Here is a 17,600-nt window from a genome sequence, read left to right as displayed (position 1 = left end):
CGTCTCTGTCTCCCCAGTCTCTCATCCAAGGACCCCAGCTCCCGCCCGCAGGAGTGGGAGGAGCCCTTTGAAGGTTCAGAGGGGAGAGGTCGTTTCCCTGACAACCGGCGGGCGACAGGCAGAGCCACAAGGGCTGCAGATTAAGAAGCCGGCTGCTGGCGGGCGGGGGCGGGAAGCCGCGGGAGCCCCGCCCAGGCCCCGCCCCCTTCCACACTGCTTGTTGGGGGCGCACCTGGGGTGCGTGGTCGGAGGAACGTGAGCTGGGCAGTGGGGGTCAGAGGGGGCTCCCTGGAAGGCCCGTCAGGAGGAGGGGCCGTGGCAGGTCATCAGTCAATCAGTTAATCAATCAGTTAATCAGTTGGTGGGGCAATCAGTTACAGGCACGCACAAAGGGAGAGTTTAAAGAGCTCGGGTGTGGAATGAGACGGAGTTGAGTTCTAATCCCTCCTGGGCTTTGTCCTGGCAGTGTGGTCCCGAGGGCTGTAAGTCCCTGCACACCTGGCCGGCCTCGGTCTCCTACCTGTGCAACGGGGCCACAGCAGCCCCTGCCAGCAGGGCAGACGCTCCAATGCCGGTCATCGTTGCCTTTGTCTATCCTTTAATTCACAGATGGAAAAGGGAGGCCCTGAGAGGTGAAGTGCCTGGTGGGCATGGAAGGGACCTGGGGGCGGGGTTACCAGCCATTTAACTAGCTCAACAAAATTGACTTCCGCGGACTCGCTTTTTGTGAGCTGGGACCTAGGCTCAGAGGTGATCCGACCCTTCACAGCACTTGCCTCGGTGCCTGACCCAGAACGGGTCCTCGGTTTGCACTGCCTGCTCCCTCTGTCTCTCCTCCCTGCCTGTCTCTTCTCCTCCAGGAGTGGGGAAACTGAATTCCAGCGAGGCCAGATGGATGGCATGGTTGCCTAGACCCCGGAGTTGAATGCCAGCCCCTCCCCTTAAGCCATTTCTGAGCCTGACACAGACGTGCAAAAGAGCTGGGGAGAGGGAGCATATTCCTTAATAACGGAGGAATCCTCAGGCAGCATCCTCAGGGTCACCAGCTGGGTCTCTTGGCAGACGCTCCCTGCTCCCTGCAACTTCAAACCAGTGTGTCCTTTACTATAGGAACTCTTGTTTGTTTTTTTTTGAGCACAACCCTTCTGACAGGCGCCAGCTCCTCCTTGCCCCACCCGCCCTCCCTGAAGCTGGCTGGCGGCTGGACTGGAAGATGGTGAAGGGGCTGGTGGAACATTCCCCCCGCCCCGGAAGGACTGGGGAGTCACTGGGAAGGTGGCTGTTTATAATTTCAGCGGCCCCTTTAAGCCCGGCCTCCAGGCCTGTCGTCAGGAGGACTCTGTTTGAAGCTCTCAGCTCTAATCCGGCTGCAGCAATGGGCAGTAGCAATGCTCTCAAATCAGGGTCCTGGGGTTGCCCCAGAGGCAGGGACAGGCCTGGCTTGTGGAGCTCTCCTGGGACTGAAGGCAGCTGCAGGACCACCCCCTCCCTGTCCCCAGCTCCCCCGCACCGGGCAGATACCACACACGTGCACACACACACACACACACACACACACACACACACACCCCTCTCTGTGAAACAAACACACAAACTCATCCCCACAAACCCTGGGAGAGAGAATCCCATGGCTCCCACACGGACTGGCATTGGTGTCTGAGGCCTGTGGGACCCTAGCCCGAGGCCTGCCCTGCCCATGCCAGCCACCTTTCCTCTGCAGGAAGGATTTCTCTAGGACCCTATGATCCTCCCCGAAGGTTGTAGACTCTATTCTCCTTGAGCCCCAGGACACCCCAAGTGGGTTTAGAACCGGAACCCACCTAGGAACTGACAGGAAGAAAGGGCGGAGAGGTGGTGGGAGGGGCTGTCAGATCTTGAAGGAGGGGCGTTGGTCTAGATGCCCAACATGGTCCCCCGCTCTCCAAAATGGAGCTCATCCCTGGTGGAAGGGTTCTTATTCCCCCAGTTTACAGATGGGGAAGGTGAGGCTTGGAGCAGTAGCACACCCAAGATCCCCCAGCTAGTGAGAGGAGCGGCTGGGATTTGGGCCACGTGTCAGGCTCTCACACACTGCTGTACTTGCAGGCCGGGGTAGTTGATAGCATCCCCACATCTTTCCGCGAATGCAGGTTTGGGGTTTCCCCATGGCCGTCTGTGGTTGGCAGGACAGCTTGCATCTCTGCCTGGCACGTTATGGGTGCCCAGTTCACATTCCCTGGCTGATCGCATCTATGGAGAGAACAGAGAAAAGGGAGAGTGAGGAGGACCCTCGGTCAGGCTGTGCCCTCCGCAGCCAGTGGGTCTCACCATGGAGCCAGCAATCAGGCTGTGGGGTAACTTGCACCTCAGGAGGCTCCAGGGGCAGGGAGGACACAAGAGGGACTAGAGGAGTCAAAGAGGCCAGTGCCTGAGACTTGGGGACCACCATGTCAGACAAGGCATGGGATGGCATGCTGAGGCCTGGGGTCCAGTTCCAGAACCAGCTGTGTGACCTTGGGTCAGGCCCACTATCTCTCTGGGCCTCAGTAAAAATAAGGGAGCTGTGCTCCCTAATCTCCAAGGATCCTCCCAGGAGGACAGGTCGAGGAGTCTGAGCCTTTCATCCTCCACCAAACCTCCCTTGAGCGCCAGCAGCTTCACGAGGCCGTGCTTGGGTGAGCTACAGACCTGCCCTGCGGAGAGTGAATGCCTGGTCCCGGGGAGCCAGAGTGCAAACGCCCCTCTCCCAGTGTTGGGCCATATGCCAACGGAGGAACTGAGCAGCTAGTAATGGCCACATTTATACAGCACCTACCATAGGCTTTACCCCTGCTGCCTTGTTAAATCTACACAACAGCCTCATGCGGTAATTACCATTATTATCCCCATTTTACAGTTGAAGAAACTGAGGCCCAAACCTGTCCCAGTTCATACGGCTGGCAAGTGCGAGCCCAGGCAGATCCCAGCCTTGGGTTGCTGCAGCTGCCTTGATGGTTGTTAGAAAAGTCTTCCAAGTGGAGGCTTCCTAAGAGCTCCGTCTAGAAAGATCTTCCCAAATAGAAAAGGAGGCAGAGGGCGTGCCCTGAACAAAGGCGTGGTGCAAGGACTGAGGGGTCTGGCATGGTATGATGGACAAGGAGGATGGGGTGAAGGCCTGTCATCACCTGAGGGGGTCTGTAGGGCGCTGTTCCAGTTATCCACTGCTGTGTGATAAACCCCCAGTGCAGTGGTTTCAAGCTTTAGTTTATTAGTCTTCCTGGTGATGCCGGAGTTGATGGGGCTTAGCTGGGCAGGTTCTTGCTTGGAGTCTCTCATGCAGTTGTAGGCAGATAGCAGCTGAGGCCGGGGTCATCTGAAGGCTCCGCTGGGCTGGGTGCCCAGGATGGCCTCATCTTGCTGCTGCATCCTATGCCCTTTCCAGCAACCTAGACTGGATTTCTTGTGTCAAGACTCAAGGCTCCAAGAGGCAAGAGGTGAAGCTGCCAGGCCAGTTCTGGAACTGTTCCAGTGTCGCTTCTGCCGTCCTCACTGGTCAAAGCGGTCGCGTGGCCCACCCAGGCTGAAGGGAAGGGAGAATAGACCCCGCCTCTCGATGACGGGAGTGCCAAAGAATCTGTGGCCATGTTTAATGTGCCACAGATGCTAATATATATTTCATGGAAAAAGTGGAGTTCATGGCTCAGTAAATTGTGGGCAAGGCTGGATTAAGCACAACTGAGTAGGGTTCTTTCTTGCGGGACTTCTCAGTGCCTTCATGGGCTGACGTGGATGGTTTGTTTCCAACACAGGGACAAATTTCCCAAATGATTTTGGTTTGCCTGCCAGGGGGATCCCATCTTGGGGCGGGGGTACCTGGCCTGGGAGGCTGGGGGACTGAGGCTCCTTTGAGCTCCCAGAACATTGCTCTAGAACCTCCAGGTCTGGCTTCCACAGTACCATGCATGGATGCGATGAGATGAAGCTGGCTCTGTCTCTGACTACTCCTACTCTCCTGGGGCATCCTGGGGCAGCTGGGTGTGTGGCGAGCTGCCCGGGTCTGCTGGCCAGGGCCACCTCCCTGGGCAAGCTGAGCCAGGTCTCAGCAGCTCAGGTGATCAGAACCTTGGATCACCCGCCCCTGTCTCTTCTTCTTCCCTTCTGGCCCTGAGAAAGGGGCTTCCTCCCGTGGACCTCCTGGCACTCCCCTCTGTGGGGGTCGGCAGGGAGGCCGATGGGTGGCATGGGGCAGGGGAAGGGGCCTTGCAGCCTGACTGTGTGACCTTGCCCCAGTCTCCACCCAGGCTGAGCCTCAGTTTCCAGCTACTCACGTGGGGTGATGAAGGCCCCCTCACCAGCTGTGTGTGAGGACTCCACTCAAGGAGCTGGGCTTCACTGGTGTGTACTGGGAAGGCAGGCCCTGCACCTTGCAAGTTTCAGGCTCCAGCTCATGTCATTCTCTCTGGGCCTCAGTGTCCTCGTCTGTAAAATGGGGATGGTAATAGTACCCACCCCACAAGGTTCAGTGAGAATTAACTGGGTAACAGCCATGAAATTAAGAGATGGAGACCCAAGTGCTCCCAGCCCAAAGGTCTCAACCTCTGTGGTCCTGGCTGCTGGCTGAGCCGGGCCAGTGGGCACTGCCAGTTTCTGGCTGCATCTGCTGGGTACAGTGCCTGTGTGACACTGTGCAGAGTAGGCTGTCTGCTTCCCAGGAAGCAGGGGAGCGCTGTTAAGGAAGGCTGCAGCTCGGGTTGTCTCCCCTCTCCTCTCTGCAGGCTGCTTCCCCCTCACTCTCCTGTTTCAGGGCCAGCTCCCGCCAAGGCTCCAGGACACCACGCCCCACTACTTGATGTCCCTGGGCAGAGGCTGGCAGGGGAGGGCTAGCTCCCAGAGAGCAGGGGTCACAATGCACTCCCACCCCCTCCTCTGGCCTGGACAAGCAAAGTGCCCAGGGACAGTCTCAGAGCCTCTCCGATGGATCCCATCACCCTCCAGATGTATGTCCTTGAGCACAGGACACCAGGCCTCAGTTTCCCCCCTCTGCAAATTACCCCAAGTATGTTCCTGCTGAGAGAGGCTGGAGGGAGGATTTGATGAGATGCCGCCCCTACCTCAGCTCAAGGCAGCTCCAGCATCATTTAGGCTGGCGCCTTCTACCCCATCAGAGATTCCAGCCAGAGCCCTGTAGTGGAGGCCCGCAGCCAGAGCAACAGGGGCCAGCATTTCCCAGCAGCCCCATGGGAGGACCACAGCTAGGGTGCGGGACATCCAGGGCACCCTGGAGAGCAGTCCTCTACACCTGCCCCTCTCTGCTGCCCACAGAGCGAGTGAGTCCCCCAAACTTCATCACCCCCTCTCTGGGAACCACTGCCCACGGGTGGCACCCAGCCATCCTGCTTCCTCTCCTCCTCACGCCTCCCACAGTGTGCAGCCACTCTGCCTCCCTAGGGCATTGCACATCTGCGCCCCCTCCCAGCCACCGTGCCCCCCTCTACTGCTCCTCTGTCTCCCACCTGGAACACCACACCAGCCTCTTCCAGGACCGCCTCCAGGACGGCCCCCAATGATCCACACTCCACAAAGGGCCCTGCAGTTCTGGTGAAGTGTCACCCCAGCCCACGATGACCCAGTAACGCAAATACCCCCAATCGGCTCCTTCCCTTGGCTTTGAAGGCTCTGGGGACCTGCAGCCTCCCCGCCCCCCACCTCTCCTCCAGCCAGACCAGCTATCTTCTGGCCTCTGTGCCCTTGCACATGCTGTTCGGAGGACTGGAATTCTCTCCTGTGTCATCGGATCAGCTATTCATTCTTTAGGACTCAGCAGGGGCTTTCTCTCCTCCGGGGAGGTGCCCCTGGCCCTCCTGTGCCACGGTCTGTCTACTCGTCTCTCACCTCCACTAGACTGTCCAGGAGGGGCTGCGTCTCGTTTATCTCTAATCCTCTAGCTTGGCTCAAGGCCTGCCTGGGAGATGGGGGTCACTAGTGATGGTCAAAGGATGGCTCCATCCCACCCCATCCCACTCCACCTCCATCCTCACGCCCCACTCCTTCCCTGGGACCCATCTTCCTTTCCCTCTGTTCTCTCTGTGGGGTAGCATTGTGCTAAGGGTACCCACTTTGAAGTCACACGACCTGGGTCCTCATCCCACCTGCACGTCCTCGAGGCACTGAGCCTCAGTTCTTCATCTGCAGAATGGGGAGAACCACAGCACCGTCCTAAGGCTGTTGGAAAGATTAAGTGAAGAGTGTTTATCGTGTCCTTGGACATCATAGGAGTTGAGTAAATGTTAACTAATATGGTCCTTGTTCTGTATTATCCAGCCCAGCCTGTTGTAATCACCTCCTGGCCTGGGTCTGGGTCTCCTGTCACCACAGCTCTCTGCTCCAAGCTGCTCACAACTTGAATCGTTTCGTCTTCACTTAGAACACTCAATGGCTCCCCATTGCCTCCCCCAGGACATAAAAACTCCAGCTAATTTTAAAAGCTCTTCATCACCTGTTTTTCCAGTGAGGCTGCCCTGACTAGTGGCCAAAAGAAGACCTTCAAGGAGGAAGGGGCTTCCTCCTGGCAGGCCCCTCCCCACCCCACCCCCCAGGGAGCTGGGGGACCCTGGATGGGTCCTTCACTTCCCAGCTGGCTCCCTCAGCTGCGAAGTGGAGCCGGTACCAGTGCCTTGTGCTGATCCCCTCCTGGGGGTATGGGAGACGGGGACGCTGGGTGCAGAGGGCTTAGCCTGGCATAGGGACGTGCTGAGCACCAGAGCCTCGTGGCTGGCTCAGGCCAGCCCACAGCCCGGCACACAGGCTCTGGAGCGAGGCCGGAATCCACACTGATCCTCGTCTCCGCAGCGTTCCCATCTTTCCACGCTGAATATCACCCTGACTTGTGTTGTAGGGAAAGGCAGAGAACAGTTGTTCTTTTTCTAAAGAAAATTACATTTTTCTCCATTTACGAAAGTAATACACGTTAACTGTGGATAATTTTGAAATTAAGATAAACCAAAGAGAAAAATCGAAATGATCTATAATTCATCACCCATCCGTAGCACTTTGAGTGCCTGAGCCTCTAGCCTCCAGACTTTGTACTGGGTATGCAGCATGAGCTCTGCTTTGAGCCCAGCAAGGGGATCACAGAACATTCTGGTTGGCAACCTGGTTCTTCCTTTCACCAGCAGAACTCAAACTTCTCCACCACCCAAGGCCTCTACCCGCTGGTACCCAGAGATTGCTCCCCAAGAAGCAGCTGTTAGAAGTGCAGGATCTTGGGGGCAGGGGAGGGGGTAGTTCCTTGGTGGCCTCGTGGTTAGGATTCCAGGCTTTCACTGCCCAGGTGCAATCCCTGGTCAGGTAACTGAGATCCTGCAAGCTGCGCTGCAGGGCAAACAAACAAACAACAAGAAGTGCAGGATCTCAGCCCCGGGCCCCCAGAACTGCATTGCGCCGGGAGTCCCAGGAGACTCTTAGGCACAGAAGCAGGCCCAAAGCCCCCTTTCCAACAGCAGCTGAATGCCCACAGTGTTGGTACGCTCACACTTATTTGAGCCAATCCCCTATTATTGAACACGGAGGTGGTTTCCAAGTGGTGATATCATAAATAAGGCCACAGAGAATAGCATCACGATAGCTAAACCCTGGGCACACCATGGATATTTTCTGGGAGTGAGTATTAAGGAGCTTCCCCTGAAATCTGCTTCGTTCCCCTTCTCCCCAGAACATTCTGGTGGGGTGGGGACCATCTTCATCCCCATTCTGCAGGTGAATAAACTGAGGCTGGAGGCAGGGGTGACAACACTCGCCACGGTCCCATAAACAGTGGCCAAGCCAGGACTTAAGCCGTCCTGGCCGGGTTTCCTTTCCTCCACACGCATCCTACTGACCTTTGCTGGAAGTGAGTTTGGGTCCAGTGTCAGCCTCTGTATGCACAGGGTGGGTCTCACGCCTGCCCCAGGCTGGGCACACAGCTGCTTCCGGGGGCGTCCGTGTCCCTGCCCAGTGGGACCAGTTTGCCCTGGTGACAGACGAGGCTTGGCTGGGTGGATGGGGCCGCCTCACGCCACAGCGGGAACCTGGAGGGGCTGGTGGGGGGGGCTTCAGGGAGGGGACCGGAAATGGTAGAGGAGAAAGTGGGGCTTCCAGGTCAGCGGGGAGGGGGCTCAGGCCCAGAAGAGAGGAGGGAAGGACGACGGCAGGGGACCTTCCAGTGAGGTGGCAGGAGGCACAGCCATGTGACCGTGAATCCTTTTGGGGGAAACCCTTGGCGGGGAACAGAATGCCATGATGGCAGCGGATTCTATTAAAAGCAATTCTCATTACTGTATCGTTAATTATTAATAGGATTGGGCAAATAAAAGATGGGAAGACCCAGCTGGACCTGACTCAGATTCTGCCTCCCGGGCAAATGGCTTTTGGGTCCCATCCAGGAGACCCAGCCATGAACGTGCCTGTTGGAAAGTAATGACAACCCGTGGCTGCCACGGCGGGACGGGCACCACTTATATCTGCTTTGAAAAGATAAAGAAAAGGAGCCCAGAGAAGGCAAACATGGGCCTCTGTCCATTCTCCCCAGCTGAGCTCTGAGGCCTAGGCAACCTGGCCGTCAATTCCTGCAGACCTCATCCTTCTCTGAGCACTGCCCAGACACGGGGCTGTTCGGCCTCTAAGGAGATCCAGAGGGGAACTTTCTCCCTGTCGCAGCAGAAACCACAGTGAGAACTAGGCCAAGAAGGAGGGTCAGGTTTGGGCTGAGGAGACCCCAGAGAGAGAGACTTCGCCCCTCTCTCTTGCTCCCACCCTCCTTATCTACACAGAACTCCTATCCACCCTTCAGAGCCCAGCTCAGATGGCCTGTCCTTCAGGCGGCCCTACCCAGTCCCAGCTGTGCTAACAAACAAGGATACAGACACTGTTCCTGCACTCACGGGGCTGCCAGTCTGACAGGAGTCTAGTGAGGTGATTATTCAAATAATCATCACAAACCATGATGAAAACAGGCACCGTGCTCTACAGCAGGGAAGTGGAAGTTGTGTACCATGAGGGCAGGAATCCTAACGATTTTATCTTCCTCTCCCCTAGGCTACTTCCTTTCCCCTTACTTTTGCCTGGAGCAAAAGAAAGTTCTCAATAAATGTGCCTGATTTCACAGACTGCTAATTTGGGAGCACAAGAACAAGGTCTTCAAGATGGAGAAGTCAGGTTTGCAGAGCGGAGGAAGGAAGAGGCGGGGGCCTGGGCCTTTTCCCTATTCCTCCATCTTTGCAGAACTCTCCTGTATTATTAGCTGATTTATCCTGACATCCACTAGGAAGCCAAGCCGTGAACACACTACTTTTTTTGAATAAATAAATGTGCATGAATGAGTGAGTCTGAGCTTTAAAAAAAAAAAAAAGCACTAAAAACCTGTGGACTTCTATATAAGATGACATGTAACTAGAAACCCTGATAGAGCCATTCTTAGTTTTCCACTAAATACCCATGAACGTAGTGAGAAATATGAAACCTTACGCATTGTGGGGAACAGCTGCCAGCCCCATGCCAGAATCTGGGAGGAGCCCATGCTGATGACAATAGTGGGGGTGGGGGGCCGGTGTTGGAGAGAGACCGGGGACAAAGGCAGGAAGGGGCTCAGAACCTCCTCCATCATTTGCCCCCAGTCAGAGACCCGGAATCTGTGCCACTCTGAAAACTGGATAGCTGTCCCTCTCCCACAGATGCTATTGGAGTAATGTCCCCTAGTCATTGAGAGAAAGTGGGCAAGCAGGGGGCTTTCATGGTGCATGGGATTCTGGGAAGCAAAGATGATCATTGTAGGGGGAGTGCGGGGGGAGAACACTAGGAAACTCCCCAGTAGCAGTGCATGCTGGGACTTTTGCTTATTTTATCTGTTCAGAAAATCCAAGAACCATTTAGCTGGACCAGAGCGGATGCCACCTTCGTTCAGCAGGGCTGCAGTTGGCAGAACCTGCTGGAAACTGGGACATGGATTGAGCAAAGCCCACTTGATCCTGTTGCCCAGACCAAACCCTGAGAATGGGATGGAGCCACCAAACAAGTAATAAGAGGACAGGACCAGAGGCAATCTACACCTCCTGTCTACTTAAAATCCTGGAGTGTGGGTTAATGTTTCTGTGTCTGAGGGACAATACGGAGGCAAAAGCATCAACCGCAAAGGACTGTGAAAGAACACTGCTGAGCATGGAAAGGGAATCAGCATTCTGCAACACGAGAGCAGGCGGCTCACAGCAGTTTCCTAAAGGAACCAGAAGACGTCAGGAAACGGTGTGGCAACCTTAACGGAAAGACGTGCTCTGCAAAACAGGAGCGGGAAAGCACAGGGCAGCCCCGACAGATGGGAAAAGGCAGCATGAGGCTATAAAAAAAGGGACGAGGATGTGGACTGTGTAGTGCCTTGAACTGTGGTCTCCAAAAAGACCTGTCCAAGTCCTACCCCTTGGTAATTGCGAATGTAACCTTACTTGGGAAAAGGGTCTTTGCAGATATAATTAAGAATCTCAAGATGAGATCATCCTGGATGAACTGGGTGGACCCTAAATCCAATGATAAGTGTCCATATTAAAAAAGAAACACAGACAGGAGAGAAACAGGAGGAGGCCGTGTGAAGGTAGCGGCAGAGATTGGAGTGATATAGCTACAAGCCAAGAAATGCCATAAGCCAGGAGAGGGGCATGGAACAGACTCACCCTCAGAGCCTCCAGAAGGAACCAACCCTGCCAACACCTGGATTTCAGACTTCTGGCCTCCAGAACTGTGAGGGAACACACTTCTGTTGTGTTAAAGCCACCCAGTTGCCGTCGTTTCACATAGCTGCCCTAGGAAACTAAGACAGATGGGGTTAGGAAAGATCGCAAGGAGAGAAAAAACATAGTAGCAGAGTTCAAGTCCATACTAGAGACAGTGAAAAGTGGAAATTGAAATGCAGAAAATGCAATCAGTGATGGGGAGAGGCCAACCTTGAGACATTTTCTAAAAAGTGTGGCAGAAATCGAGAGATGAAAACAAAGCATGAGAAAGTCGTGAGGATTAGCAGACAGCAAACGCATAACTGGGATTCTTGAAAAAAAAAGGCTAGAATAAGAGATAACTTAGAATATAATGAGGAAAACTCACCTGTGCCTTAAAACCAAACAAAAAGATCTGAATATGCAGATTGCAAAGGTTCACTGCATTCTGGGGGAAAAAAATAGAGGCCTCTACTGAGACATTCTGGAAAACAATGTGATTTATACAAATAATGACAACTTGTATATGCCTGCAGGAAGGAAAGTGAGTTACTTATAAAAGAACAAACCCAGGCTGGTTTAGATTGTGACATGCTAAGTGATGAGGGAGCCATGTTTATGAGGTTTGGGGGAAATACTGAGCACTTGTTACCGAAAGATATGCTCCCATCAGCTGGGAGTCTAAGAATGATAACCCCTGTGTCTTAAGAAGTCTGAAACCAGCTAAAAAGCAGCAAGTCTAAAGATTTATTGTCAGTATCACTTCCAGACTAAAGACAAGTGTCAAAAATTGCTCTTAAATGACAAATCATAGAATGGAAAAATAATAATCTGACCATCTGAATCTAGAGCTTTAAGTCACATCAATGTGGATCAAAAGGGACCTGAGAGACCTCTTAAATAAGAGGGATTCAGGATGCACTGTTTCTCCTTGAATGATCAGGCAGCTACAAATGAAAGACTTTTATCAATGTAAGATAACTTCGAGTACAATTAGAAATGAAATAGCTACTAACCAAAGTCTGCAAAAGACTAAAGCAAAAAGTCAAAGTCCATAAAACAAAATGCAGGAACAAAAGGAAGTAGCTGAGAGGATGAAGAGAAAAAGGCGGAGACCAGCTTTTCCATAGAAGTGAGATGTGCAGGGTCAATGTTAACAATGAATGTAAATGCATGATGTTTTCCTAGTAAAATACCAAAGACTCTCAGATTGGATAAAACAAAAACTAAGATGGAAATCTAACTATACGGTGCTTGTAAGAAATACACTTAAAACCAAAGGACATGAAACAGTTAAAAATAAAAGATTGCACAAAGCTACATGAGACAAGTTCAAGTCAAAGGAAAGCAAGGGTAGTAATATTCATATCAGACCAAGAATCACAGGCAAAAAGCAGGAGATAGGACAGAGGTCCTCTGAATTGATGAAGAGTACAAGTCACAATAAAGATCTGATTGTCACAATCTTTTATGTCCTACATTGCATTAGACCTGACCAGAGGAAGTGATAACTTAGATACATAGAAAGGTAACAACAACAAAAAGCACTGGAGGAGACTTAACATACTTCTGTCTTTGACATATTTACATAATGTTCTCCCCCTCCTATGTTTGTATAGGACTGGAAAAATATAATTATTAAGGTTGATTTAATAATTGAACTTTGTACCCGACAAATAAAGGATACTCATTTCTTTGCCAGAACCAATCAAACATTTATGAAAATTGATCATATATTAGGCCATAAAGAAAAATTCAATATAATCCCCAAAACACATATAGTGAAAGCCCCATTCTTTTTTTTTAATTAATTAATTTATTTTGTTTATTTATTTTTGGCTGCGTTGGGTCTTCGGTGCTGCGCACGGGCTTTCTCTGGTTGCGGTGAGCAGGGGCTACTCTTCGTTGCCGGTGCGCGGGCTTCTCATTGCGGTGGCTTCTCTTGCTGCGGAGCACGGGCTCTAGGTGCGCGGGCTTCAGCAGTTGCGGCACATGGGCTCAGTAGTTGTGGCTCGCGGGCTCTAGAGCGCAGGCTCAGTAGCTGTGGCGCATAGACTTAGTTGCTCCGCAGCATGTGGGATCTTCCCGGACCAGGGCTTGAACCCACCCGTGTCCCCTGCACTGGCAGGCAGATTCTTAAGCACTGCGCCACCAGGGAAGTCCCCGAAAGCCTCATTCTTTGACCACAATGCAATTAAGCTAGGAATTATTAACAAAAATTTAAATTAAAAAGCCAACCTTTTGAAAACTAATAACCATTTTTGTAAATAACTCTAAATAAAACCTACATGACAAGCTATTTTAAAATAATAATGCTGCAAATACCACATATCTGAACACATGGGAAGGTGGTTAAAATGTAACAGGGAGGAAAATTCATAGCTCTCTGATGTGAATTTTTTAAATAAGAAAGGGCGGAAGGCAAAAAAGATAAAAAGCAGAATTTAAGAAATTAGAGAAGAGAAAAATAGAAATAAAAGATAAATCGATGACTTGTTTTTTTGGGCAGTCTAATAAATTAGGAAAACTTCTAGCAGATCCAATGATAGTAAGCAGAGAGAAATGAACGCACAATAGGAACAAATATTTTTTAAATTAATTATATTAAGTAAAACCTTATGATAATAAATTTGCAAATATGAATAAGCAGATATTTTTGTAGGAAAATACATATTACTAAAACCAATCCAACAAGTAGAAGAAAACCAAAAAAAATCTATTACTACAGAGTAAATTGAAAAGGTAGGTAAAAAGCTACTTCCTAGAGAAGTGTTGGCGCTGACACTTTTACTGGCAAATATTCAAATATTTCAAACATTCTGTTTCAGGATACAGGAAAGATAGAGAACTTCCCCAGCTATCTTAAAAATGTAGCATAGGGGCTTCCCTGGTGGCGCAGTGGTTGGGAGTCTGCCTGCCTATGCAGGGGACACGAGTTCGTGCTCCAGTCCGGGAAGATCCCACATGCCGCCGAGCGGCTGGGCCCGTGAGCCATGGCCACTGGGCCTGCGCGTCCGGAGCCTGTGCTCCGCAACGGGAGAGGACACAACAGTGAGAGGCCCACGTACTGCAAAAAAAAAAAAAAAGTAGCATAACCTTAAAACGAAGAGTTGGCAGATAGCACAAAACTATAGACCAGTCCTGCTTAAGAATATGACAAAAATCCTAAATAAAGCACCAGCAAATTATCCTGGTTGGGACTCTTTGTGGCAGAAGAAACAGAAATCTGCTCAAATGAGCTCAGAAAAGGGGAAGATTCCTTATAAAGATTCAGAGCCCTCATGGAATTAAAGAGGGAGACAGGTATAGCTGAGCTCCATTGGAGACAGTAGCCATCAGGGCCTATGAATGCATGATTTCACCTTTTTCTTTACACTAGCATCCTCTGCTACTGATCAGACGGCCAGTGCCAATTGACTTTTCAAGTTGACTATTAGGGTCTTTCAGGGTCCCAAGTCTAAACTTAGCAATGAAAGGATGCTTCCTTAACATGGTTCTGGTGACATCTGCAATGTTTGCCAATCTTTCCAGTCCTCCTTCTAGGCTGGGATTGCACTTTCCACTGGGGTTAAGCAGGGCCATGTGAGCTACTGTGTGCCACTTCTGGGTAGAAGCACTTAATTGCTGCTACAAGACTCTCCTATTCCATATCCCTTGCTTCAGTAAGCACAGGAGCATTTGGTGATGTGGAGGCGCAAAGCTGAACCAGTCACAGCTGTCCTAGAGAACTGTCTGAACCCACAGCTAACTTAATATGAACAAGAAATAAACTTCTCTCAAGCCATGATATTTTGACATTATTTGTTACTGCAGCATAATCTACTTATCCTGACTAATTCAATGACAAAGAATATCTATCTCAAGCCAAAAGCCAATATCATATTTAATGGTAAAATACTGGAAGCATTCTGAGCCATGTCCAGAATAAGGCAAGGATGCTTAATAATGCCTCTATAATTTTACATGGCTCTGAAAGTTCTAGACAATGCAATAAGACAAGAAACATATACAAAAGGACAACCACTAAAAAGAAGACAAAATTATTATTTGTGGATAATTGTCTACTTGAAAGCACAAAGGAAGCAAGTGAAAAAGTATTAGATATTAGAAGAGTTCTATGAAAGTAGTCAGTTATAAAATAAACATACAAAAAATCAGTAGCTTTCTTCCCTCCCTCCTCTTTTTTGCTCTCTATTGGACTGACTGCATTTTCTTCACTTCCCTTTTCACTCTGTCAGTATAAAAGTTATACATTCCATTTCTGCATTTTAGACGTTATCTTTAAATTTTTATCAGGCATAATTGACTTAGTATAATTTAAATCAAAATTCTCCACCCTCCTCCTAGATAGTACAAAGTCTTATAGTGATTTAACTCCAATTATAGCTTCCAATCACCATGTATGATTTCCTAGTATTTTGGTTCCATCTTGTTTTGAGCCTACATTTGTTATTATTATTAATTTTTACAGCCAACTCTTATTTAGATTTTACCTACATTTTAATATATTTGCTCATTGCTCATCACATACCTGATACAGGGTTTGATTTCCTTCCTCCTTAGATAATCCTTTATTTGTTCTTTCAGCAAAGCTCTGTGAGTGGTAAAGTTTCTCAGTCTTTGTCCAAAATGTCTTTATTTTGCTTTCACTCTTTAAAGGTAGTTTAGCTGAAAGACATTTTCAGTTGACAAATATTTTCTTTCATCATCTTGGATATATTATTACTGTATTTTCTTTTGGCCTTTATTGTTGTTGATGTTTTTTGTTGTTTCTTTGCAGGCTGTGTGGGATTGTGGTCAAAGCGTATGACCTGGAGTTCTTGGTTGCCTAGGTCCACATCCTGGCCCTGCCATTAATAATTGTGTAATTTTGTGCCCAAGTATCTACTGCTCACAATTCTGCTATTTGGGCTGGGATCAGTTGGGAAGTTCTTCTGCTAATCTCCCCTAGAGTCACTCATGTGGCTGTTCTCATCTGGGGTTTGAATGGGGTAAAGGGTTCAGATGGCCTCAGTCAAAAGCCTGACAGTTGGTGCTGGCTGTCAGGTAGGTCATCTCAATTCTCTTCCACCAGTATTCTACACTGGGTTTCTTGACAAGAGGGCAGAAGTGATCTAAGACAGCAAAACTAGAAGCTACAAGGCTCCTTAAGGTCTGGTTTTGGAAATCACACAACATCATCTTGGCTGCATTCTATCAGTCAAAGCAAGTCTCAAGGCCAGACCAGGCTCAAGGGTGGGGAAATAGACTAAGATTCTCCCTTGTGACGAGTGTGTCCTCTTGAAGGCAGGAGCAGCAAAGTCACATCACAAAAGGGTACTGTCAAGGGGAAGTGTGATTCTTCAGGGGCCATTATTGTAACAAGAATTACTAAAGTAACATGAAGTAATAAAGATTAGCTAAACTTTCTGTGCCTCAATTTTCCATTCTTAAAAGGTTTAAGAGTGTTATTTTGAAGACTTAAAGAGCTAGTGTGCAAAGTGCTGAGAGCACAGTTTTTCCTTCTGGTTGCTTTAAGTAATTTTCTTTGTCTTTAGTATTACATATTTAGTATCTATATCTAGGTGTAGATTAACTGTTATTTATCCTTCTTGGAATTAATACACCTCTTAAATCTGAGGAGTTGTGTCTTTCATCACTATTGGAATATTCTCAGACATTACCATGTTGAATACGATCTCTCCTCCATTCTCCTCATAATCTCCCTTCTTCTAGGTCTCCTCTAAGACATATGTCAGACCTCCTCACTCTATCCTGTTTGCTTCTATTTTTGGTCTTTCTATCTTTTTATCTTTGTAGGCTGCATTCTGAGTAATTTTCTCAGTTCTATCTTTAAGTTCATGAACATTTGTTCAGCTGTGTCTAATCTGCTATTTAACACACCCATTGAAATTTTAGTTTCAGTGGCTGTTTTTCATTCTTAGATCTTTGTTTTCCTTCAAATCTACCTCTTTTTTAAGGTATCTTTTTATTTGCTTACGGTGCCTTTTTTCTTTTAATAATTTAACGCACACTTGGTTTATAGTCTCTTTCAGACTGTGCTATGATCTCACTTTCACACTGTGCTAATTCTCCCTTGTGGTAGATCATTTCCTCCTGTTGTTTCTATTTTTTATCTGTCAGCACCTCTTCACTGAGGATCTTGCCCCTTTTGGGGGTTGTATGTTACGGAATAGTTCCTGGCTCTGGTTTTCCCCTCCCAACTTCCAGGACCTAGGAGTTTCCCATTCTTTTTTTCAAGATTAATTATTTCTGTTGCTGTGCTAAGTTTTGTTGATGTTCCTTAGCATAAGGAGTGAGGGGAGTGTCACCATTAGCTCAGTCTGCTAGGTCACTGGAACCAGAAGTCAAATTGAATATATTATAAAGGTATCATTTAAAATCAATAGGGAAAATATGAACTATTTATTAAGTGGTATTAAGACAACTGTTCAATAATGGGGGGGAAAGCAATACACCTTAACATACACCATCACTAAAATAAATTGCAGAGATAACACAAAATTAAATATAAAAGTGAAACTATAAAAGCGCTAGATGAAAATAATGTCAGTGGGAAAAGCCTGATGGTAAAATGCTCTCGAAGCTTTGACTACAAAAAAATGTAAAAGTTATGTACATTGAAGAACTATGAGAAAACCCCCAAAGCAAGTGACCAATTAGGAAGATATTTACAAGATATAATAAAGGTTCAATATCCCTAATCTACAAAGAGCTCTCACACACGCAGAAGAAGACAATTAATACCTAATAAGGAATTGAGCAAAGGACATGAATCAGTAAAACAATAAGAAAAATGACCAACAAGCATGTGAAATAAGAATTGCAAAATAAGAAAAACAAATGACCAGCGAGCAGATGAAAATATGTTTCTCTTCACTGATAGTAAAAGAAAAGAACAGAACA

The 17,600-nt window shown here is 48.8% G+C and overlaps 1 long non-coding RNA gene across 1 annotated transcript; it reads right to left on the bottom strand.

The window, feature by feature from the left end:
• Positions 1-1,551: 1,551 nt before the first annotated feature.
• On the bottom strand, positions 1,552-9,546 carry LOC132522738 (uncharacterized). The gene is made up of 3 exons (XR_009541314.1): positions 7,836-9,546; positions 3,144-4,437; positions 1,552-2,229 (listed from the first exon to the last, which is right to left on the bottom strand). It is a non-coding gene; the product is annotated as an uncharacterized LOC132522738 (long non-coding RNA).
• Between the last annotated feature and the right edge of the window lie 8,054 nt (positions 9,547-17,600).

This window comes from Lagenorhynchus albirostris, chromosome 7 (genome assembly GCF_949774975.1).
Source record: "Lagenorhynchus albirostris chromosome 7, mLagAlb1.1, whole genome shotgun sequence".
In the NCBI taxonomy this organism is placed as follows: Eukaryota; Metazoa; Chordata; class Mammalia; order Artiodactyla; family Delphinidae; genus Lagenorhynchus; species Lagenorhynchus albirostris.
Note: the sequence above shows the minus strand (reverse complement) of the source record. Positions and strands in the feature narration are given on the sequence as shown.